Raw genomic sequence first — 26,066 nt, forward strand, 5'->3', positions numbered from 1 at the left:
AAGAAAACAAAGTGCAACTGGTGCATAAGACTTTATTGTTGGGAGCCTTTAGTATTGAATTAAATAGTATAGGAAAACAGTATAAAGTACATGAAATATGAGTGATTCTGAAGTTAGAGGGGTTTAATGGAATACAACAGAAAAGATCCTGATTCTTGATTTGAGTTTCGAGAAGGGTGGTTAAATGGACTTCAATGCTCCTCCTATTTCTGACCAAGCTGGGAGAGCTGTGGAGAAATGAATGGGTTTAGTCTTAACCGCTCTGATACTGCATAATCACATCAACATTTCAACAAAAGTAGGATTACTACTGAATAATTGTTCAGCGCAAAGTCAGTGTCATATTAGTTCATATAAGACCATAGAAAGATTTGGGAGAAGCAAGACACACTTCCCTCTTTTTCACTCAGAGCAAAGGGGTAAAAGTATATTAACAAGAAATTGATGTGGGGGGAAAAAAAACTAGGCAAAATATTTTAAAATATTTACAGAGGGAAAGGCACGTTATGACTTGGTGTCAATTTTGTTGAGACGAAGTACAACATAGATTTGCTTCAAGCAGCAAAAAGCATTCCAAGACACTCAAAGCAGTGCTGTTCCCTCCAACTCAAGGATAATCGGTTGGATTTTAGAGCAATGGATTGCAAAGCATCTGTTTTTTCACTAAATTCTGTCATTGTGTATTAAAACGTGTTAATAAATTTGTATTCTTATCTGAAGTGTGATGCAAATCGGGTGAGTGACATCTTGAATGTTACATTTAAAAATCCTGTTTTCCATTACCTGCACTTCATGTAGGTTTATGTACTAAGGGAAGTGATCATACCTGTTTCATGAACTGGGCTGCATTGAAAAGCTCACTACAGCCATAAAGAACCCGCTTCCCTTGTCTGGCCTGTAGAGAAGGAAATCATTACACTCATCTTCATAAGCAAACCAAGTTCTGTCATGACAGCTCTCAGAGGGATTGGCATGGTAATGTACATGACAATGTTAATGTATGCTACTTTGGCGGAACAGATCTGCTACGCTGCTGCGGCAGAGCAAATACAGAGGCTTGCTACTGCCAATACATCCACAACATGCTGCTGTGAGCATGTAAGAAATATTGCTACTGCAAATATAACATACATGAAATAACCCCCATATAGCATACATGAATCACCTCGTAGCAGATCTGTACAGGTGGAGCTGGGGAAGGTGGAGGGTTTCTGAAGCAAGCTGCCACTGCTACGGTAAGCCCTAGTCATATATTTGAATGCTGAGCAGCTAGCTCATTGGCTACCGATACTGGAGAGAACCAATCAGCTGTGCCATGTGATAATGATGTCATTAAGTCAGATTGAGTTAGACCTATCGGACTGTGCCATCTAGAGTTTCATGCCAGAACTCTGTATTTCTTGTAGCACATTTTACATGTCAGTATGTGTGCAGTCATACCTTTGTGTAGTCAACAAGATTTTGATACTCTATGTAATTGCCCCCACCAACGACAAAGACGATGGCCTGTGAAATGAAAATGTGTCATCAGCTGCTAAAGCTCAATAGTGTGTGAATTTCAATGCAAGCTGTACAAATGTTCTATATTAAATAAAACCCTGTTATATTTCACAGAAGGACTCAAATGGACCTCCTACAGATGTGAGCACAGACACACTGGGCTTCCAGCTCACTTTGTCAGCAGCAAGGCCTAATCTTCACTAGGAACAGAAGGCTATCTGTGCCATAGATTAACCCTGCCAGGTAACAGTGCATGGGCGCCAAACCGTTAAGATAATGTATCAACATCCACATGGTGCAAAATCACAACAATCAGATATCAGCATTGCTTTTTATACTCACCTCTTGAAAGGGGTTCTTGTTCCTTGGAATGGAGCTGAGGGAGTTAAACAGTTAGGATTAATTCATCATCAATGGCAAAGAGCAAAAATAAACAATATTTGTGTGAAAAAATGACAGATCTTATATTCTAAATATTTTTAGTGGAAAGTTACAGCTTTGGCAAGGATGTGCAGATCCGTTATTTACCTAACTTCAGTACTGCCTTATGTGCATGTAATAAAGACACAAGCGATTTTAAATAACTCCATGGATCAAATGCCTTTAAAATAATATTTTTATACAGCGGGACCAAATCAAACACAAAGATGTATCATCTGAAAATATAAGGAGCCTACCTCTCGCTTCCGCGAAGCATCTTGGGATCGAAGTATCTGTAGTCATCAGTCTCCTACAAAAATCACAACACATAACATTAGGGATTACAGAGCGCAAAAGTAAATTAAGGATGAAATAACACTCAGCGCACCCTCCCCACATCACCATCTCCTAAAAACCACCTCATCCATCTACATTAAACGCTTATCAAGATCTAATGCTTCCCAGCAGCTATTCGCCTGAGAAGGTTCAAGATGCCTCAAACAGTAAAATGTCCTCCAGTTTGACTCAAAAAGCAAGATTATTATCTCTCTACTTTGAAGAGTCTCGACACAAATTGAGGAGAGCTGTCTCTGAGGCGAAGGCCAATGGCCTCCTACTTCCTCATCCTCCGTATCGGATGGGCCAAGCCTGTCTCTTCCCCCACGGGACCTCAGTCAGCCTGGCCTGGCGCTCTGGTGCATACTTCATTCTGGGAAGAAATACTTTGCTGTCAACTCACTGAAAAAAGTGCCTCACTGCACTTCCAAATGGTGAAATGCTCCAGATTTTTCTGCTATCGGTTTACCCTCATTGGGTACACCATTGCAACCTTGTCACACAGGCCCATCTGTGAGGACTATCTGATGAGCGGCGGAGACAGGAGATTCTGTAGCGCTCAGCTGCCCAGCTTTCCCAACAACAGCCATATTGTGCAGGGCACTGAAATTCCAGTAGCTGAGAAAATGATAATACGGTTATGTTCAATTCAAGTTTATGGGCAGCGAAGGGGAAGTATTTCCAGTCGGTAACAGGATACGCAATCTGTCCACCCCAGATTTTGAGATCGAGAAGATCAGAGGGACCCTGAGGGTGTTTCAGAAGGAAATATGGTCTTTATGTCAAGGAACTAGAGGGGGAAGCTAAAAGGCCGCAGTTACACAAGCAGATGATTGCAAGAGCTAATATGTCAGCTAGCTTGTCTCCATTACAGCGCATTATACTTAAAATGCATTGGGGACAGTTCTTGGAATTGTGCTTAGGGAGAATTCAAGATGTCTAAATAGAGAGGAGTGCTAGAAGTCATACTACGAGGGCACTGTCAAAGATCTGCCACATCATCTCTTCTGTGGTAATTCCACATTTATAAAAAATCAGCATCAATCACTCCCCACGCACCATCCCAGCAGTAAGTTGATTTCAAAGCATCGGGAGAATTTTTCAAAGCAGATTTTTCCTTCAAGGCTATCCAATGATAACTTGAAAACAGCCAGTATGTTCAAATACCCGATGCTTCATATACAGACGTTTTGCAGAGAATGAGATCCTCGAGCATAGCAGAACACAATCCCATTATCGATGAAATAGCTTCAGCTTCTGTAAAGATGTCCCCTAGTGCTGCTCACATGAGGGGTTTGCACCCTTGTTCCACCTCACAAAGGTGAAAAGCCCAAATGGACTGCTTCCAAATCCCTCAGCCCAAGAAATTTAATACATTGTGCTTCGGGTTCACACACAAGAAACCCTCACCCTCTCTCTCCGCAGGTGTTCCCCTGGCTGAGACAGTAGCATAAACCGTGCAGCTCAGATTGCCTGGGTTGAGGTCTTGGCACACTCAAAGTGCCTCTTCAGTGCCTCATTCAGTGTCCCATAGCGCTGCAGAGTCATACGCTATAATCCGCAGTGGGAGGTAAAGCAGTCAGCCTTTGCGATACACAATACCATGTGCACACCGGACACAAATACACTAATCTTTAAACATTTTTGGATTTAGGCTTTTAGCTAACAATCAACAATCACAATAGATTTATACTAATAAATCAGCAAAACAAGTTGAATTTTTTTGCTTATGAGGGAGAAGATGAAAGTTTGAAAGAAAGGGAGAAACAGACAAGAGTGCTTACCGGGTTAGACTTCATTTCCATCAAGTTGTCCAAGATGCGAGTAACCGGCAAATTCTATGAAAGAAACAATTGAGAATCATAATAAACCCAAAAAAGAGACATTTAGCAGATGCTTTTATTACAAATAAACTTAGAAATAAGGAACATCACAAGCAATTTATCAAACAAAAGCCACAAGTGCCGCAATATCAAATATCAAAATAACAGAAAAGAGTTTGTGAAGGTTCTGGAAAATGCTGCTCGCTCATTGACCATTAATACATTACTTTTATTTCCCCAAAATTAATTTTTTCATTTGTTAAGGAACTTTTTTTTTAAATAGTGTAATAGCCTAAAGGATACTTCGTTTTTTAAGCATATGTTGCTAGTAAGGATATAGGCCTCAAATTTTTCTGCACTAATTTGTGCACAAATTGGTGTAACTGGCCCGGGCTGTTGAACAACAACAACTACTTGAGACAGCAACAACAGCAGATGTCCATTGTTGACAAATGCTTATGTTAGGGGGATAAGAGATACCTGCAACTCTAGTTTAAAGTACAAAGACATTTCAGTCAGCCATAACTTCAGAAAAGAAACAACGCAGACACTAGACAAAGATGAAACTAGTGCATGTGTTGAGCATGTTGAAACTGAAGTATAATTTGATTCTGGGTGTTTTTTAGTACATTGCGTTTGGTAGGGTGCTCTTTTTGGTATGGTTTTGTGGGTGATTTTAGCTCATTGCTATGTGGTTAGTAGGCTGTCCAGGTGTTTTTAACGAATTACTTCCTATGCTGCCTAAACGGCCTGGGTGTATTTTCACATCGATATGCAGTTGCTACAGTGTTGGGTGGTTGCTTACTAAGTAAAAAGAGCCCAGACTTTGTGATATTCTGGTCCTTAGATACAGCCCAGGTAAATACTTACATGCTGTTTCAGAACCAGATTTTTCACCCCCTCCATCACAAACTGGGAGCCAGTGTTCATCACCCTCGAGAACAGTCTGAAAAATGATAGGCCAATGCGTTCAAAACACATATTACATCAACAAAAGGACTCGTATTTTGAGAAATACATTTTTAGCTTCATACCCCATTGGTTTCACTCCACTGCTCCCGTAATTGGCTGGGGTTGCAGCCATCTTTGTAAAAGCTCTGGAAAATAGGTTATAATAGTTGCAACACTACTGTTCTCATTTTCTACAAAATTTAAAGTAGTAACTAGGCAAATGCGACAGTGTATTTTGGTGTGTTTGTTGACAATGGCCAGAACTTACTTCCATTGCTTAATGTAGTTAAGTGGGGATAAGTCGCAGCCTGCATCAACTAAGGCTCTCTTGTACTGCTCTAGATCAGCCTAAAAAGAACAAACTGTCTTTATTTATTCAACACTCAACTCTCAAAATCAAACAGTTTAAAATTATCTGTTTTTTTAGAATGAAGGATTACTTATAGCTCACAAGCTATAAGCATTCATCAGTGTCAGTAGAAACTCTAGTTCCTGTTAGAGACAGAGCCGTCTATACCACATGAGTGAGAGGGCTGTTTTCATGTCACCAACCTCATTACAGCCTCAGAAAACAAACAACAAAATGACTGCCAACAATAACCTATGCTGGTTCAGGAGGACACAGATGAAAGAAAGGATAACCAAAAGATGTAGAAAAAAGTTCAAACTCTGAGCACACTTCTTTTTTGGAAAGTCAAAGCTTTTACAGCCTGCACTGATAAACATAATAGAGGATGACAGTCCTTGCCCACATGACAGGCCAGTGCGCTTTCTCCAGGGTTGAAATGTGTTCACTTGGACATTGTCCATCCCAGCTTGGTCCCATGGGTCCAACCCCTCGAAAGTGTACTCTAGAACTTAAAAATGTCATTTGTATGTCCATTTTAAGTAACATCCCACAACAGAGATCTTGCCATGAGCTGAACAATCCTGCTTTATCAAGGTACAAGAGTAATAATACTTGGCCATGGGATCAAAGGGTGTCAGTGTTCCTCAAATCTGCGCTGCATGTGTCCCAAAAGACAACAAGGCTTTTGAAGAAACAGACTAAAAGTACAGCTTAAAAACCCAGGCCGAGCTTCATAGGGAATGGACAGAATGTTTTTGGCTCCATGTGTCCATAAACAATGAAATCCATGCATTTCCCACTGATTATAATAAATTGTGGTGTTACTGAAAGCGCACATCAGGGTAGCCCACCACAGTCAACCTATGATTTAGGATTATTTATCTGGGACTCTTAAAAGAATATTCTGCGACTGCATTCATTACAATTTAAGCTCAGTCAATAGCATTCGGGGCATAATGTTGATTACCACAAAAATTTATTTCCATTTGTCCAGCCTTTAAAAAAGAAAAATATGGGTTAAAGCGGTGCAAGGATGTTTCACTAATACAGCCACAAGATGTACAACTAACCTTTACTATGTTCCATCCATTCACATTATGCCTAAAACCACTGTAAAAATGACAGCTCAATTAATATGTTTTAACAGAATAATTAATGCAAGTGCTTTTATAAAATAGTAAGGTTCACACCTTAACCCCCCCCCCCCAACAAAATTGGCCCCAATGACTTTTATTGTAAGTGCCTCACCATAATCTCGATTTCTGCCTTTTTTAAAGAAAACAAGGGACAAGTTGCATTATTTGGGTGATAATCAATATTATGCCACAAATGTTGTTACTAAACTTTACTGAAACTGGACTGTTCCTTTACGGTTGCTATGATCTGAAGTTTCTTAGAGAATATAGCTGACTATGATAACTATTTATAGTATGAATACTCTTTGTTCATGACCGAGATGTGGGGCCTTACCTCAGATGGGGGCTGCTGGGAAGTGATGTAGTAGATCAGAAACAGCCTCATCTTATCTTCTGCTGTTCCAGCTACCAATAAGAACAACATTTATACATTCATTATGCAAATGCATATAGTTACTTTCAATACCAGAACAACAAGAGTTTGCCAGTGTGTGTGTTTTTGTCCTCACTATTGCTTAAACATAATCAAAAAAATCAAACATTGCACTCATCGGAACAATAAAGCACTGTAACACTTAAAAAAACAACTGATCATTATCATTATAGTTAGTGGCCATTCCTGTGTACTCATAAGAAACCCATGAACCTACAGAGGACCCTGTGGAGATCAAGAAACTGTGTCCTCTTGAAACCTCACAATGCTGGCAGGAGAGAAAAACAAATCTCATCCTGTGGTAGCATCACAGAGAGTCTTAAAGCAGACCGCTTCCCCCTAGGGATGTGATGTATTTAAGTCCACTAAACTGGAAAAATGACTGGATGAGGACACCGGGTGGGATAGGCTCTCATTAGGGGAAGGGGTATGAGTTACTCATTCAATTAGTTTCGTTTGATCTCTCAGGATGGGGCTGTTCTTGGTAAAACAAAGTTTTATGACAGTAAGGCAGCATGCCATGCTTTGAGGGATATAGTGGTGTTTGGATAACTGTCAAGCTCAAAACAGCAGCTGACGAGTCAAGGCTTATTAAAGCAATAAGCCACTTGAGGCCAAGTGTTATAGAGATTTTACCACAATTATGGAGTGTTGTCAGGCAGACTGTGTAGACTGTCATGGTTGCCAAGCCACAAATTAATCAAAGATCCTATTTTTATCACCATCAATATTATTACTATTACCTAGCATTATTATTATTGGTTTGTAGCAACTTATGCTGGTAGCATAAAATTCAGTGCAGTCACGGATGCACATATTTTGGCTATTTTACAATTGCTTCAAACAGGGCTCATCCAATCAGATAGGATTTTAATTTTTTTTAATCTGTGGGTTTTTCTTCAGGGAATTGTATAAAAGATAAAATAGACTGTAATCTAGGGCTGCACGGTTTTTCTGATAAAATTGCAATTGCAATAAAATAAAATAAAAAAAGCCCAAGTTTGCTGTGCTTGTTTGTAAGGCTGCACATTTTGGTAAAAAATGTAGTGATTATAAATATATAATATGACTATAAAATAATAATAGTAATAAAGATTATTATTATTATTACTAAATAACATTTAAAACAAAATACTATTAAAATCTCACCATAAAATACAGTAATAAAATTTAATATTTAAGAAAAAGAATAATAGAAATTATTTTACAGATATTCAGTACTGATAATACTGAATTTCTTAATTTCTTAATTTTCCATTGATCAAACCATCATGCTTTTATTTCAGCAGGAAGCACTTAAAGCTTCTCAGTTTAAAAGTGCTTTTTATTATAAGATAATTGGTACATTGTTGCATTCCTTAATGCACGTTAATAAGTTAACTCTCAACTGCATGAGAATACCCAGACAAAAAAAAAATAATACTGAAATATATAAAAAATTACTGACCTGGTCAATTATGACAGGATTAAAATCAAGTGCATTACCACTTCCCCCATCCTTTCCAAATAGGGCTCAGAGATGAAACTGATTACACTGATAGCCTGGAAATCAGCCACTCACCATCAGGATCACTGATAATGTCCAGCAGGGATTTATCAAGTGTGGACTTGCTCATGAGTTTCTCCTCATATTCGAAGTACACATCAAGCTTACGGCTCTAAAGACAGAAAGGCAGATTTAGAGGAAAAAAATATGCTGCTCAACCTCACAGAAATAATACAATGTGCAGAGAAGATGTAACTCAAGAGATGAAAAACATTTTTCATCATGGAGCACTGACCTTGATGTGGTCCAAAACCGCTGTGGCAACGTTGGTGTGGAGGTCAATCAGTCTCTTCTTTTCCAGGAGCTCAGGAAGAGAACTGTTTAGAGAGAGGAGCATGCTGTTATCCTACTCTATATGCATAGGGTCAGGGGTACAGCGGTAGGCCTTTGTGAGTACAATGACTAATTCATATGTAAAACAGCTCTCAAGCAATAGGAGTCAAGTACTGGGTGAAATTAGGATATATTTTATATACTTTAATAAAAACTGGGGGGAAGGGTGTGTATATAAAAAAAATTTCTGGCATTAATTTATTTGTAAAAATATCCATCATTAATGTGCACGCAGATAATTAACATGATCACTACACCATATTGGCCATTCAACAAAAATCTTATGGCTCCGTCTTTTACAAGGAACTTCTTACCTGACAGCTGAGGTAAGTTTGGCAGTGTTATCTGACAACATACTAATAGCTCCGTCATCCTCCCCTTCTAGGCCCTTTGAGGAAAACCACAGTTTTTCTGTGTTAACCAGCATGCGACAGTTCCATCATATACAATTTTGCATCAGCCTTATTAACCTACCATGATACTCTTGAGGCGTTTAACCTCATCCTCTTGTGCTCGATATGTATCGAGCTCCTCCTGCACAGCTTCTGCAACCTCAGGAAAATGGACTGAAATGGTGAACAAAAATGAATTAAATGCTTTCCATGCAGAAGAGGCAAAAAATAAATTACATTAAGCTGTTGTAAATATATCAGTATAAACTGCTGAATACAGTCCTGAAAGCAGGAATGAAACGAAAACACTTTCCAAAACACAAAACAAATGATGATATTTTGCAAAAACAAGCAATGACACAAATTAATATTAGCAAATGTTCTTTAATATTAACAAACTGACTGAATTAAGACAACTTAGGGATGTTTTCCTATAAAACATTTACACGCTTGAAAGTACAGTTGGTTTATTAATGTCCTTAAAGGGATAGTTCACGCAAAAATTTGTTGAAAGCAACATCAGACATAATAATTGATATTAGACTTTAGAAATTACATAAGACATATTGATTACACAGTCACTAGTTCAAAAGATTTCAAATCAGAACACTAGAAAAAAACATCTAAAAACATTGCACAACAATGATCTCCATTTGGATACATTTGGAGTTTTACCAGCAGTAGATGATTACCTTCCTTTGTGTTTTTGCCAAAATTTGTCAGCAGCAGTGAGATCATAGCTCTTCTTGTTTTTCTTTTTTGGCCGCGCTCCAGCTGGGCTGGCCTCTGACCCTTGAGACTCCTCCACACTGACCCGGTTCAGGTGGAAGTCCTGATATAGGGGACATACTGGTTAGGCAAGGCAAAAGAACTGAATCAAAACACAATACAGGACCTAAAATAACATACATGCCAGCTTTTACTAATACAGAATAAAATCCCTCAGAGTACAGCTGCATACAGGGAAATGAGACGATATTAAGGCAGAAGCAGTTTTGAGACGGTGGAAAAAAATACCCAAAGGATTAATGATCACTGGCACAAAAAGCAACCCAGCATTTACATTCCACATTTCATGAAACTCCTTTGTCATCCATATGATAACTGCGATAGCTTCATCTTTCCATATGCTGCAACTTGGAACTATTTGCAGTTTCCATTTTGGGAAATAAATTACATTAACACTAGTAGAAAATGAATGAATTGTGGGTCACGTGAGTTTATTTTAGGTTCTGCTCACCAGCACATCATGAATTAGAGCCTGATACGTCCATGTGTGGTGGAGAGGAGTCGCTAGATCCAGGTTACGATCGGCAAGAACAAACAGTGGCCTCTGAAAACTGTGGGAGTGATGAAGGGAAAGAAGGGATATTTTTATGGCCCGATACTGAAACATTTCTCATCGTTTAGATCTTTCTTAAAGTGTCCCAGTTAAGGACACTTGATTATTTATCTCTCTCTCTCTATCTGTCTGTCTCACTCTCTGTCTAGGCTATCTATCTATTGATCCATCCATTCATCCATCCATCTGGAGGGATTTATTTTGGATTAGGTGTTTACAATAATAATTTTAAGATCAAAGATTTATAGCTAAAATAAAGTATACTCTCTTAAAGTCAGTCGTATGGAGGTGTGCAAGACTGTGAGTGTGTTTTTGCTCCACCTGAACTGGCCAGTGCCCATGGTGTCTCCGGTGAACAGGCTGTTACGAGCATCTCGCAGATTCTCTCTCAGTTTCTTGTCAAGTTTCTGAGAACAAAAAAGTTAAATCAACATATTAATATTCCATTAGAAACTAGTTGTGCAATATGTATAAAATAAATGAATCCAATAAACTGAGCAGAAGGTGTTAATTTTGTCTCATATTACAGTGAGACATTCCTTTGCTGAAACTAATCATCTAAAACTCAGCACTAAAAGCAAGCCGAGGTTGGACCGAATCCCACATATGGAACAAAGAGGAATTTTGTACCATCAGTGAAACTGAATTAAGCTACAGAATCAGTTAGCAAATTGTGCACAAGCTATGAAATGTACAAATGCACTGTAATGCAGAGATTAGTGTAGGGTTTGAGGTGATAATCAAATGACCAAAGCCATTCTATAACACTCAATTATAGAATTCATAAATTTGAAAAGAAGATAAAGGTGTCTCATACTGGTCATACAGAAAGTATCAGAGGAACATTAAAAAACAGAGCAGTGACTCTCTTACCACGGCTACCATTTCAGCAGCATTCCCTCTTGGACATCGGATTATTGGGACAGCACCTAAGATAACAGGAAAGCTTATTCATTGAATATCTGCTGCCAAGACACACAAAATTACATTTCAAAAACAACAATACAGGCCTGATCACTGCACTTAATTTGAATTGTGATGTTTCTGTCTTATACAATTCTAGTAGTCATGTAGTAAGTAAACAGACCTAACTGAAATATACAATGCATTATCTAAATATTTTTGCCCTTTGAGCAATACACAAAACAATATTAGGAAGGTTCTGCCACCCAGTGGTTCTTTATGACAGTTGAGAGTTAAACTAATGGTTGTAATCTGAGAATTATTATTTTTAAAAAAACAACTGCTCTTTAATTTCGATTTTAATGTCAAGTCTTCGTCAATCTATAATTTTCACAGTTACTTCTTGTACCATGAAAGAATGTTGCCTTATTAGATTTAAGCTGGATTAAAAAGCAGTGGAAATCTCCATATGAGGAATGGATTGTGTCTTAGCACAAGATTTCAGTAAGCAAGAAAAACTGAGTATTATCCATTTCTGTGCCAAAGAATCTTTCAAGGTGAATAAGTTTTTTTTTTTAATGTTAAAAGCCAGCCTAATATACAGACAACTATAAGTAAACCATATGTTGTTTGATTCCCTTAAAGAGAGTAATCAAGATTGTGGCTCTGATGGAAATACCCGTTTGGCCAAACAATGGAAGACAGAGGGAGTGATTGCGGAATCCTGTTTGGAATCATCAAACATTAATTCTGCTACTTCATTTGGTGCTGATAGTGGCATAGAAATATTTACAAATAAATGCTTCTAACCCATAAGTCATTATACAGTGCACATTGTCAAAAGTGAAAGTAAAAGTCATTTATAGTCTTGCAAAAATGTCTACTTCAAATAAATGCTGTACTCTTGAAGTTTCTATTTAACAAGCAACTGTTTTCAGCATGGAAAAAAAATAAATGTTTCTTGAGCACTCAGTCAGCATACCAGAATGACTTCTGAAGGAATAGGTGACACAGAAGACTGGAGTAATGGCTGCTGAAAACAAGTTTGCCTTACAGGAAAAATTAGCATATTAAAATTGTAATAATATTTTCATGATATGACTGTTTTTACTGTATTTTGAATCAAATGAATGCAGCCTGCATAATAGACTTATTTTAAAAACATTCTAAAAATCTTTTGAACAGCAGTGTATATGCATGCAAGGATAAAAATTTACCAAGAGTGACAAAAAAGCAGAAGAGACTATCCACTATTGTGTCCATAATGCCATCCATGTCTGTGTCCATGATATCTGGTTTATTAATTGCTGAGGGCAAAACACAGTATTACCATTAATAACATTCAGATTACTAATGAAACAAACATGAAGTCAACACTTCAAGCCACTCTAGCAGCTTACCATGGTAGGAGATGTGTTCTTTGTTTTGATTGCAGAGAATGAACATATCATCTTCAAGTGTGATGAAGTTCAAATACTGATCAAATACCTGAGGAGGAACAGAACAGTCTAATATTTGAACTGTAGAATGAAAATGAGCAGTGCGTTATTTGCCTTCCTTCAGGAATTCACAGAGCTCGTCTTTTTGGTAAAAACAGGCTTAATTTAAAAACATGATTTTTAAATTAAACGCTCCAGCAAATTTAATCAAATTTACAACAAATGTTTTGGAGTTACTTTGGTCACCAGGTTGACAGCATTAGCTGCTAGAGCAGCACTTGCTATGTCCTCCAGTTTGCTTCTAGAGATTGCTGAGATGAAGTTCAAAAAGTAGGACTCATATAGTTGGTTTCGGAGATCCTGTAGAAGTGAAAATAACTTTTAGTTTTTAAATAGCGTGATCTTCACAAATTGTCCTGGAACGGGATTGACAAAAAGACTGACTCAATTATTTAGTGATCATATTTACTTGACATATCCTGTCAATGTTTCTCCTCTGTGGGCATTACAAAGTAAATGGCAGGAACATCTGGAATGGGGTCGCGATCTGAGTGCAACAAGCTAGAGGAAACAAACAAAAAGTAAACAATCATTCAAATCAATCTAATCCAATCTTTTTTTCTTTTTTTTTTATACAAAAATTAATAACATCTTAGAGGTTATTACAGGTGCAGAGTGATGCCCATGTCCCGTAACTCTTTCACAGACAGGGGAGATATGATGTCCTGGCCAAAGCGATCGTAAATGAGAAGCTAACAAGAATAACAAAGGGTAAATGTTCAATCAAATTATAACTTTAAAAGCATCCCCCGAGCCACGTTTAAAAAAAAAGCAATGGATAGTGGAAGTGTAAACCCAAAGGTGTGTGTTGAGAACCCTTACCTTCCATACCGGCTCAGCTGTTGTGTTTTTCAAAGGTGGGGCATTGAAGTTGAGCATTCGCTTCAAAGCAGCTGAGAACAGAAACATCATAGAAATACAATACATCAACATTTTTAACAACTTCTATAACTACTTAAAATCATTTATTATCGCAAGGAGACTAATTTACTTGATTGTGTTTCAAAAGACTTGTGTGTATGCATTAAAAAAATCATTATACACACACACACAAAAATTAAATAAATAAAATCATTGAAGCCTACATGCGTTGGCAGGATTTGACCAGAAAAACTCCTATATTTTTTTTTCTCCATATTGTAAGATTATGTATTTTATACAGTATCCACACGCTATCCATTTTTAATCAACAAATCACATACATAAAAACCAAAAAGACTAATAACATTACCAACAGCACAAAAAGCACAAAAATCCAAAAAAACCAATAACAGACACACACACACACACACAAAAAAAAAGAAAAAAAGCTCAGGCTTAAACAGTATTCATATAACATTATGATCATCACTATTTTGTGTCACTAAATATTAAGCATAATCATTTACGTTAAGTCACTTTAGCAAGCATGTGAATTCATATCGTGGGTTCCTTATGACAGGTCTCTGGGATATTGATAGCCGTATAATTCATAAACGAGCTGGCTGGCTATATGTAGTCATCAAATCACAAGCGCTTCTTTATCTAGACAAGCAGAATAATAGTCCCATTCATCTGACGTTATCCAGCTGCTAAATGAATAACACGGCTAGCATCCTCAGCGACACTGACAGGACTGTACAATTTCAGCTGTTATGTATTTGGTATTATTGCATGTATTTTAAATAAAAAAAAAAAATGGTGTTTTAATAACCGCGATTAAAATCACTAAAAATAAATTATATCTAACAGTATCGAAAGTTTCGATATAAATTCAAACTTATGAGCAGACCTGTCTGTTTCTCCCGGACGGAGGCCGCCATCTTTACTGTTTATGCAGTGACGACTGTGAGGGTGACGTGGCAACGGCGAAGCGCTGTCTGCGTACAAGAACGCGCACGCTGACACAGATGATCACTGACGTACAGAGATGATTGAGGTGCACACTATCTGTCTGGGGCTTTTGGTTTAGTCCTGGTAAATTTACAACGATTGATTCAAAGTTGTTGGATGGATCAAAAGTTTTCAAGTATTTTAATGTCCGTGGTTCTCAATCAGGGGGCCAAGGGTCTCTAGGGGTCCTTAGTGAACTTCTAAAGGGTCTTAAAAATGATTTAAATTTTGATTATATTACAAATGTGTGATTTTTAGACCCATAGACATATGTGGACTATACAAATGCATTGTAACACTATTCATTATCATGTTTAATTATGATCCAAGGAGGTGAAATAATCATAAACCACTTAAACTGATATCAATTTTTCCAAAAATTGATTACATCGTACAACAGTTGTGTCATACTTTTTACCACAACCAACAACTTAGCCCTAATAAAATTTCTTTAGACTATCTTTTTGATTGTTCAGTAGTATTAAAACTACTAGTTCCGCAATCGTTTAATAAATCAAAGGAAAAAACACTGAGGGTAACAGAAAAGTAAAAAATGTTTAATAAATTATGACAGATATAGAGCTGGCAAACTATCATACACACTTAAACTACTTCTGGAGAAGTAAAACATTACACAAAAACAAAACCAGCTTCTGGTCTCTGGCACAAAACAGTGAGATCATTCAACTCAGTAACTACTGGCATCATATAGTGGCAGCAGTTAGCAAAAAAATAAATAAAATAATAATATTTGACAAATTGCACCATCTTGTGGCTAACAAAAATTACAACATGTTGTTTATTGTGAACTGTTGAATCAAATCAACATTCCCATTACTGCTAAATACCCATGCTGTTCAACAACAAAGAACTACTCAATAGTGTAAACTCTGGCCACGCTACAAGCTTATAACCTGTGACCTTCTGAACTGTGCACCTAAATTTACAAGATAAACTCAAACACAAAGAACTATCTTATCAGATCTAAGTTTGTGGAACACGTATTGCTTTGCAGCTGAAGACCTAATGTGGCTAAGCGGCTCAAAGCAAAGCTGTTAAAAGCTGTCTTTGTTTTTTTCTGTTTCTGGATTCCAATTTACTGATAATTAACTCTGATGACTTAGCAACAGCTGGGTTAATGATAAAGTGAGGAGCAATCTATGATCAAATAATGTTAACGTGAGTTAGGTTGAAAAATACTGTTTATATAACACTCAATAACCCCAATAAATAGACCATTGTAGATCATTAGGTAAATCTACGCTGTAAACATAGTGAAATATCCAGTTTTTTTTTTTTTAAATGTCCTGCATGACTGAGAACTGACACAATGTGTAATCCAAGTGTTTCTTGAAGAGCTCATATGAGGGGGTGTAGTTTGGCAGAATGAGATGATTTGCATCACAGTGGCTCTGAGGAAAGGCACACGAGGGGTCCGATGAGCTGAAGAATGAAATAGAGGGAGTGGGATGGAATCCAATGGATGGAACCAAATCTGTAGCAGTGGCAAATGTTAGGAGGTCCTCGAATGATGCGGCACACCGACCCTCTGAAACACAAGGCAAAGGTTAAGATCATGCAAACAACTGCTTGTTTTCTAACACATCTTAATGTCATATATTGTATTATTAGAAATGTTAGAATATGCACAATAATCTAAATTCTTCCAACACACAATATGAATCCTGTAGGGAACATACCATACAGGCTCACAACTCATGCAGATACTTTTTCCAAAAGTTTAATGTTGTGCTCTCTTTTTCTTGTTGCTCTTTTTCTTCTGAAAACTGGACTGTAAAGAGCTCCATGACTGATTCAGCTGTGAGCCTTTCCACAGGCCCACAGAAGACTGAATGGAAAGCCTCTGTACACATCTGAACCTGCTCAAACAGTCCCAGTGTCCTCAATCCTTCACGGCATTTACTACAGTGAGAACTAAAAGGAGGGGAGGTAATTTACTACAGTGAGAAAATTGAGAAAAAGTGAGAAAAAAAAAAACTGTTGTTTACACTACTATTCAAAAGTTTTCTTAGTAAGATTTTTGAAAAAATGCAAACTTTAATTCAGATGCTTTAAACTGATCATTAAGTGACAGTAAAGGCTTTTATATTGTTACAAAAAAAGTATATTTCAGATAAATACTGTTCTTTTGAACTTTTCTATCCATCAACAAATCCTGAAAAAAATCCATCACGGTTTCAGCAAAAAAATATTCAGCTGATGGAACTGCTTTCAGTTTTGATAACAGTAAGAAATCTTTCTTGAGCACCAAGTCAGCATATTGGAATGATTTCTGATGGAACATGTACAGTAACACTGAAGACTGGTTTAAATGCTTCGCCACCACAGGGATAAATAAGTTTAAGGTACCAACCTCTGCAAAGGCAGCTGTAGTCTGATGATCAGGTAGAAATTTTAGTACATCCTCCACCAACACGTCCTTCTCTGAGAGTTTGCTGATCTTTCGCCAGCAACCTGCTGCTTCCAAAATATTGTGACGCTGACTGCATTGCGCATCTCTTCACTCCTTCATGGAGTTTGCTTCTACAATCTGAAAGTACACTCAGAGTTTAACAGGTTCACTATAATCACGTGTCTCAGGGCAACAGCGGGTTTTAAAGTACAGTGTAAGGAAAAACAAAACTACACCTGTCTGATTTTGTGTGCAAAAGCAGTGTCTCCAAGGTCTTGTAGCGTAGGTCTGTAGTTTGTGGGGTAGTTAAACAGACTACGGTACAGTGCGGGAGAGAAGAAGCCCAAAGGAGGACCTCCATGAACCAAAGAGAGGGCCAACAGACTGCCGACTTCAAAGTAGAGGTCATCCCTAATAGCTCCTCACAAACAACAAATGTTAAATTTCTTTTAAAGGGGTGCTTTTATGCTTTTCACTTTACCAAATAAATTAAAAATGTAACATTTTTAAAGGGGTGCTTTTATGCTTTTCACTTTTTCAATTTTAGTTAGTCTGTAATGTTGCTGTTTGAGCATAAAAAAGATCTGCAAAGTTATAAAGCTCAAAGTCCAATTCAAAAGGGTGATTATTTTATTTTAAACAGAAATCACTTTTCAAAAACTACAATGAACGACTCGTTTGGACTACAATGGATATTTCCCAGGATTTCTGATATCACAAAGATCGACGAATGGGACGAGACCTGGTTGAGCTGCACTAGAGAAGGCATCAATGAGTGTTTCCCTATGTCGGAGTATGAGACCGTGTTCTAGTACACCCCCAAAAAAAAAATCAAGACCTTGTATAAGAGCATAATAGGACCCCTTTAAGAAAAGGAAATCAAAAAAAAAAAATAAAAAAAAAGTGTCTTACACCTTTTGAGTTCAGAGCCAGGTTTTTAGTTCCATCAGGTCCCTCAAAGATTTCTGACATCAACAGTTTCGAACAAGCCGTCTGAGGAAGCGAACGCTGATTTCTAATGTTTGTTGTTTAGTTTGTCTTTGGAGAAATTTCACAGAAAGTGTGCAGAAGGGATTAAAGGTCACTTTGCCGCAGAGCCTGCCAGAGCTGCTTCCAACACCCCCTCATCGTCTTCCACTAGCACCTCTGTGGGGACTGCTGCTGTGATATCTGACAGGCCAGATCCATTAAGACCTCTGGGAGAAGTGGCTGGCACACACTGCCTAGAATACAACCAGAGAGAGCTACTACTACACCAAAAAATACAGCAAAAATCATGATCCAAAGGAAGCGCTAGAATAGATTCTGTTTTTAGAGTGCTGCAACACCACGGAATTCATTCATGTTGGGTTTTGTTCAAGATGGAAAAGAGACTGAATTCAGAAATCTAAAAAGGAAAAGTAATAATAATACTAATAAGTTATTACATTATAATAAAATGTTATTATTATAATAATAACAAAGTAGTTCATAAAACAATAATGATGATTAAAGTAAATTCAATTAGATTATTATGATCATCATGATTAAAAAGTAATAATAGATTTCAACATAGAACTCTTCCACAAGCTCAAAGGACGCTTTACAATCAGCACACAGCTTCTATGGTATAACGGTCCAGAGGCATTACGTTTAAATAATCTTGAACATTTCCTACTCATATCAGATGCAATTAATTAGGAAAGTACCTTTTACTGATGATTGAAGAGTGAAGGTCAGAGATATTTTTAAACAGCCGCTTCCTCTCTTGCCTTAGAGTCAGTGGTGATTCAACATAGTTTGGCAATGACACTGACTCTGGGGGAGAAAAACGATCCATGCATGTAACTTTAGAATAATTCTACACAAGCATATTTGAAACAGAAGTTCAGATAGCTCACTTTTTTTGTCCCTCAACAGCAGCTTTACAGTCACCACAGATCCAGTCGCTTTCGTAAAGCTTAAGGTTTGGAACATTTTCGATGAGTTCCCCTAGATCCACACAACTTGCAACGAACAATTTCAAAATACCTGTAAAGCAAAGGCATTTCTAATTTTAACAATAATTAAAAAAAAGAAACCGATTGGAATTTCATGATTTCAGAATGGAACTTAATAACAATGCTTCAATTACCCTGACTGTGAGCTGTATTTACGACCTCTGTGACTGTGACACTTCAAAGCATCACAGTGCTGGTACACTTTGCAATAAATCTCCAAAATGCATTTTCCTCCAGTTCCCATGCTGCATCCCTGAAGGATATACAATATATTTAAAGAACAGGTCACCCATAAAATAAAATTTGCTGAAATTGACGAAACCTGAGGTCATCCAAGAAGTAGACGAGTTTTTTTTTTTCATCTGAAACAGATTTGAAGAAATTTAATATCACATCACTACATTTTGGATGGCCTGAGGGCAAGTACATTTTCAGCAAAAATTACATTTTTTAGGTGAAACGTATTCCCTTTAACATAAATAGTAATGGAAAAATGAATAGTTTTACAATGCCATATGTTTTGCCATTTGAAAGTTGGTGATGTGCAACAAAATATATAATTAAAAAAAAAGAACTATTTTAAAAATACATAAATATATAAAATGTAAATAATTCCAGCAGTCTATGTACAAAATCAAACACTAACGAATCAGAATATTTTACATTTAACCACTAGAATCAATATCAGGAAGATTTGATTTACCGCTCTGGTATATATATTCCCATTCTGAGCATTTCCTGCTGAAAACTGTCCTTGTTACTACAGAGTGTGCATTTGAAGAGAAAAACATGGCAGCGCTGTGTGCATAACGCTGAAAAACATGAAAAAACCAGGCTCAAATTTTGAATCCCATATTTTAGTATTTTATACATATTTATTTATATAATTCGTTCTGAATTTGTGGTTACAATTACCTGTACACAGTTTCTGTGAAAACCAGAAGCTGCCATGGCACACAGGACACTTGAGGACACTGTAGGAGAGGACGGGTTCAATGGGCTCCAGACAGACGGAGCAAGAGAGGGGCAGGGCAGACTGGGGCTAGAGACCCAAGACTGACTAGGTGCATGCTTTTTACAGAAAGACCTGCAAATGATTGGCATAATCGAATAAACAAAGATAAAATGAAGTTACCAGAAAAAATAAAAAAAAACCTTGAAAAAGTTTTTTTTTTTTTTTTCAAGAAATTAATACTTTTATTTAGCAAGGATGCATTAAATTGATCCAAAGTGACAGTAAATAAATTTATAACGTTAAGATTTCTATTTCAAATAAAAGCTGTTATTTTCAACTCTCTACTGATCAAAAAGTGAGATCCACAACAGATATTTAGCAGTACAATGGTTTTCAACATAATAATATCAAATGTTACTTAAGCAACAAATGAAATAGAAAACCTTACCCCTAAACTTTTACATTTTAATGTAGATTTTTATATTTACATCTCATCTTCCAATGACAATTACAATTTTGCATATCACAAAAGGACACTTACGGAAACAAGTCGGTTTGAACTGGAAAATAAACTCCTGCTCTAACCCACAGGGCATTGTGGACCATTTGCCGACAATCTCTTTTGATGGAGCCCCCCACCGAAAGCACCAATCTTTTTGCAGTACATGCAACCTCTACAAGTCAAAAAAGCAATAGTTGTAGTCCTCAGAAACATTTCTAGAGTGTTAAAAAGAAACATGCCCATGGGTCAGTGGCAACGTGTACTTACCTGTACTCTACAGCCTTGAAGATCTGCGGATCTCCTTTTTTATGTCATCCCACAAAAAACCATGAACGTCTTCATCTTCCTCCCCTCTCTGACATATTCCACTAGACATCAGCTGTAAAATTAGTGTGAAGAATAAACTGACTTTGTACCTTTATGCTTGAATTATTATTTTAGTGACACCTTTTACAATATATGTACAAAATCTTAAAATGTAAAATAAAGCTGTTAACTAGATTTAGAAGCTGATAGCTTTCAATTTTGAAAACAGTCATGCATTAAAAAAAAAAAAAAAAAAAAAAAAAAAAAAACTATTATAAATATTCTATATTCCCATAAGAGATTCATGACTGGCAGAACATTTAGAAATAACCAACTATATCAGTGACATTCTAGTGTAGATTTTATGATCATCAAACTGGGGTCTGGCAGGAGGAGGACGTTTTAAAAAAGGACAAAAAAAAAAAAAAAAAAAATTAATAACAATAAGAAATAAAGATACATATCCCTCTTGTCTTGCCAACTTATTATAAAACAAAAAAATATTTAAAAAAAAATGTACAACCCACATCACTTGCCGTTCTCAACCACATTCCTGGAGGACCACCAACACTGCACATTTTGCATGTCTCCTTCAAAAGATATCTTATATTTTAGGGTAGGGTTTCACAACACTAGAAACTAGAACGAGGGACTCCGAAATGAAATTCATTGCACAAATATACATCATCAACGTCTGGCTCACCAAGCAGAAATAGTGGACTGTCAGTTTGTGCTGTTGGAGGGTGATCTTCTCTCCATACTTATCCGGAATGTTGTCACATCTCTTACAAAGACTACAGACTGAAGGACAGACACAGATATGTAATTCATTTGACGATATTGTGTTAAAGATGGTATATAGGCACATATCTGATTATTATCGTAACGAAGAAATTCGTTGCTACATAAACCTGTGGGAAGAAGCAACTTACTGAGGTCTTTGTCGGCGTGAAATCTGTTTTATTTCGTAGTCTCCATTTTCATCGCTTTCATTATTGTGTATTACACAGCGAGCATGAAGTAAAACCGAGATGTTACAATGGAGATTTAAGAGCTCTAGCGGTCTTTTGTTACTGGCTTGACAAGTTCATTATCTGCCATTGGACCTCACTTTATCACGAGCTTTTTCTAGTCTTCTTACTCCGTAAGACAAAAAAACAACACATAGTCCTTAGGTAACCGGGTTTTTTTAATAAATTATATTAGACTCATATATAACTTTATTATGAGAGTAAGAGTATAAATCGCAGGAAAATTCAAAATTCCCTCTGCCAGGGAAAATCCGACTCTGCTTGTTTTTGGTTGGTTGAATTCAAACCAAAACAGAGGTTTTCCTGTGGGAGGGGCTCTGGGGTCACGCACCACGCAACTTCCGTTTATTTTACAAAATCAAAGTATACGAATTTTATGACAAAATAAGATGTGAAAGTTTGATTTTGTGGAAATAAGCTTTATGAGGTAGAAGTCCCAAACTGACAGTAAGTGATACTTTTACAGTGTCGTTATATTTGATATTTCATATCAGTTGTTTAGAGCGACATCACAGTACCCATACGTTTTTATAATATTTATAAAAAAACATGATGTAACACCTGATCTGTATACATGAAATGCAGCATTAGTGCTGCCTTAAATTTTGCAGCTGCCATAAACAGAGTGTAAATTAATTATTTTTATTATTACTTGTATGACTGTGTAATAACATAATAATTTATCATATCATTTTATTTAATTTGATATTTTAATGAATTGTATATTTCTGTATTCAAAATTGTAACATTTAAAGCATTCATTTTACATACTTATTTCTGCTATAATTTCCCAAATGCATTTATTCTTCCACTGCAGAACTGTGTTTGTAAAAGCAAAGGCAGCATATTTTTGTATTTAATATGCTGCTTCAGCTGCAGCTTTTTGCTGCCTTTGCAAAGTAAAGTTGACTTTATAGACCACTGTGCATAAAATTGCTCCAAAGGTTTTGGTTTAATTGATGTAAAGCATTACATTACACTTAGTGTACATTGGCGTCTGTGCATTGATTAAATACAACTGAAGAATTAATTAATTAATTTCTATATGCTGTATGTAACCATCACTTTTTACCTAACTGTGTAATGGTTGCTGTATAATAATAATAATAATTAAAACTTTTTTTTTTTTTTAATTCTCATTCTGCAACTTCAAAAACAGCTTTGGAGATAAACTAACTGTTAAAGGCTCACCTCCAGTGCACTGCGTTCCTCTCCTGCCCTAAAACAACAATCTAACCTTCACAAGATGGAGAAGTTCTTACTTCAAACTCTAATGCATTTGAGAGGTGAGAAAAGAACTGATGGTTTCACACAGTGCCTGCTTTCCTCGAAAGGGTTAAACCTAAGAGAATGTGCCTAGTTGATTCTTCATCAGTATCACTAACCAGTAGGTGGTAGCAGATCAAAACAGTTCAAAGTGCTGTCTGCTTGAGAACTGCTTCCCCTTCCCAAATCTGACACAGATCTTCAGAATATCAGCTTATGATATTTGTACGCTAATTTGACACATCAACACTAGAACAAAGCATAGGTTTTAGAACCATCTTTTTTAGTGAAATGACAAAAGGTTGAATATTAATTGCACACCATTTTTCTTAAAGCTTTCCCATTTTTAATAGTGTGTGCCAATTTGCTTGCAATGTTTATTGATTTGTAACATTGAGCAATTAGTAATGAATTTACTTTTGCATTCATGTATTAATTGTAATTTGTCTTTTTATTTTATTTATTTTTACTTTTTCCAGACTTGCTATAAAAGCCCTGTGAAATATTAGTGATTATTATTGAAATCTGAAATAGTCGCTGTTGTACAGTGCTATGTCAGGATGTTGTCTTGTGTGTATTATAATGGAAACACAGTGCATTTGTACTGTAGTGCGGAGTCTACTGGCCATTGTAATAAGAACTGATTAATACATCTGGTGCCCTGGAGAGAATACTGTTTTTAGAGATTTCTCTACTGCTCCAGCAAGTGCACACAAAATCTGCATTCAGTCACTGGATGCACCTGTAAACTAACCTGTGCTGCCCTGCTGGCAGTCACAACTTATTCATAAACTCACTGGAGTGGATTAAAACAAATAAGTACTGGGCTGCATGTCTGTTTCTCCTCTCTGAGCAGATCCAGGAGACCCAGATCAAGGTCTTGACTTGCCTATTGTTTGACAACACTTGCGAGGGGGTGCTTGAATGCTCTTTTGACTTGAGATATAAGATTACAGGCCATGATTTTTCCTCCTTTCGCTAAATTCCAAAGGGAGTCCAAACAACTCCCTCAATTTTCGCGACGCAGCGCTTCCTCCCCCAGTGTCCAATGCTTTTCTGCATTATGCAAGCTAATTTAGCCAATTATGCACAGGTGTGATGCTAATTCTCCTCTCAACATACCGAGCTCCCAACAGTAAAAATAGTATAATTATTACAGCTGTTCACATGTTTTCCTTCCCAGCCACTGCAACAGCCTCTGTCTCACAAAAAAAAAAAAAACCTGCATTTTACTAAAGGCTATCTTGAAGAATCTGCCACGACTTCCTCTCCTTTCAACTCAACTGTTCATTGTTGTACTTTGTGAAGCAGGTGTGAGACTGTATCACACTCCATATGAAATGTAACTTTGGATATTATAGCACAGGCACAGACTAAATTGGAGTCTACATAGCCTACAAAATTCTCCATTTGTCAATTTAGACGTTTTAACACGTTTTTCTTGTTTTTTCACTGGCAGTTTTGCCAGTTATGTCTGGAATGTCACAGACATAGTTTTAGTTACTACATACACTCTTAAAAATAAAGGTTCTATAGAGAACCTTTAACATCCATGGAACCTGTCCATTGCACAAAAGGTTCTTTGTGGTGGAAAAGGGTTCTTTAGATTATTAAAATGTTCTTCACTTTAAGAAAAAAATGTTCTTTTAAGAACTGTTCACTAAAAAGGTACTTGGTTTTTCAATGGCATCACTGCAAAAACCCCTCTGGAACATTTATTTTTAAGAGTGTAGGAACAGGAAAATGTAAATAGTTCATTGAGTCTAAATTCATAATTACAGAGGAAGGTGGAAAAGCAGCCATTTATAAAACAATGTTTGATGGGAGTTTTAACCCGAGCGTATGAACGTTCATCTCGAATGTTTCTGAGTAGGTGTAATGCATTCCTGATCCCACACTTCACACACCCTCTGAAAAGTCCCCAGATTCTCCTTTTTTGATAGTGATAGAACTTACATCGGGGACAGCAACCTTTTCATTATGTTCTGTCACTTTTGATACGTTTAATCGGCCATGACCACCAACCCAGATGAAGAGCTCTCTCCTCCAGACAAAAAGAAAAAAACTGGATATTATTATCAGGGTATGTAAGAGCTAAAAACCAGTTCTTGAAATTGATGGCTGAGGAACACAGTCCCCTGAAAGAAGTCAAATTAAATGATCATGGTCCCTAGTTAGCTGCCCTTTATATATATATATACGAATTTCTGTAGGGAACAGGATTGACTCTGACCCCACTCTTGAGGCCTATTGGTGCACATGTATAACAGCTTGTGATATCTCATCTCGTGTGGCTTGAGGAAATTGCTGTCTACACAGGCCAAATAATTCTGTCTCTTTGACCTGTGGTTCATGGAAGTCTAATTATCAGCTTCAGCGCTGGGCTCGCCGGGGTCCCCTGGCCACCTTTAAGGCCCTGGGCTGTCACCCTTTCCATCTCCCCTCCCAAAATGAAAATTGAGTTGTCTGCAGAGTGATAAAATGTGTCTGCTAATCAGACATGTGAAAAGATCCGTGGCAAGAGTGGCACTGAGGCATGAGAGAATTGCAGATTTTCTTTCTTCCCGTGTCTGTCAGATTGTCTAAAGTTTTACTAACATATATAATCACTTGAAAACATTCTTTTAGCAATGTGCCACCATTTCATATCATAGATGCTCATTAGTCCTGTTAGCACGACTTGAGCTGCTGGAATTACTTAATGATTTCCATGGTTTATTTTGCTTGTGAGTTAAAACATTTGCAGATTTATGCCATTTATCCAATTTTATATGGTTTA

At 37.0% G+C, this 26,066-nt stretch overlaps 2 pseudogenes; both read right to left on the minus strand.

The window, feature by feature from the left end:
• Positions 1 to 15: 15 nt before the first annotated feature.
• Positions 16 to 14,875, minus strand: LOC109066316 (annotated as a pseudogene).
• A 1,361-nt stretch (positions 14,876 to 16,236) lies between these two features.
• LOC122148114 lies at positions 16,237 to 22,081 on the minus strand (annotated as a pseudogene).
• Between the last annotated feature and the right edge of the window lie 3,985 nt (positions 22,082 to 26,066).

This window comes from Cyprinus carpio, chromosome A17, assembly GCF_018340385.1.
Source record: "Cyprinus carpio isolate SPL01 chromosome A17, ASM1834038v1, whole genome shotgun sequence".
In the NCBI taxonomy this organism is placed as follows: domain Eukaryota; kingdom Metazoa; phylum Chordata; class Actinopteri; order Cypriniformes; family Cyprinidae; genus Cyprinus; species Cyprinus carpio.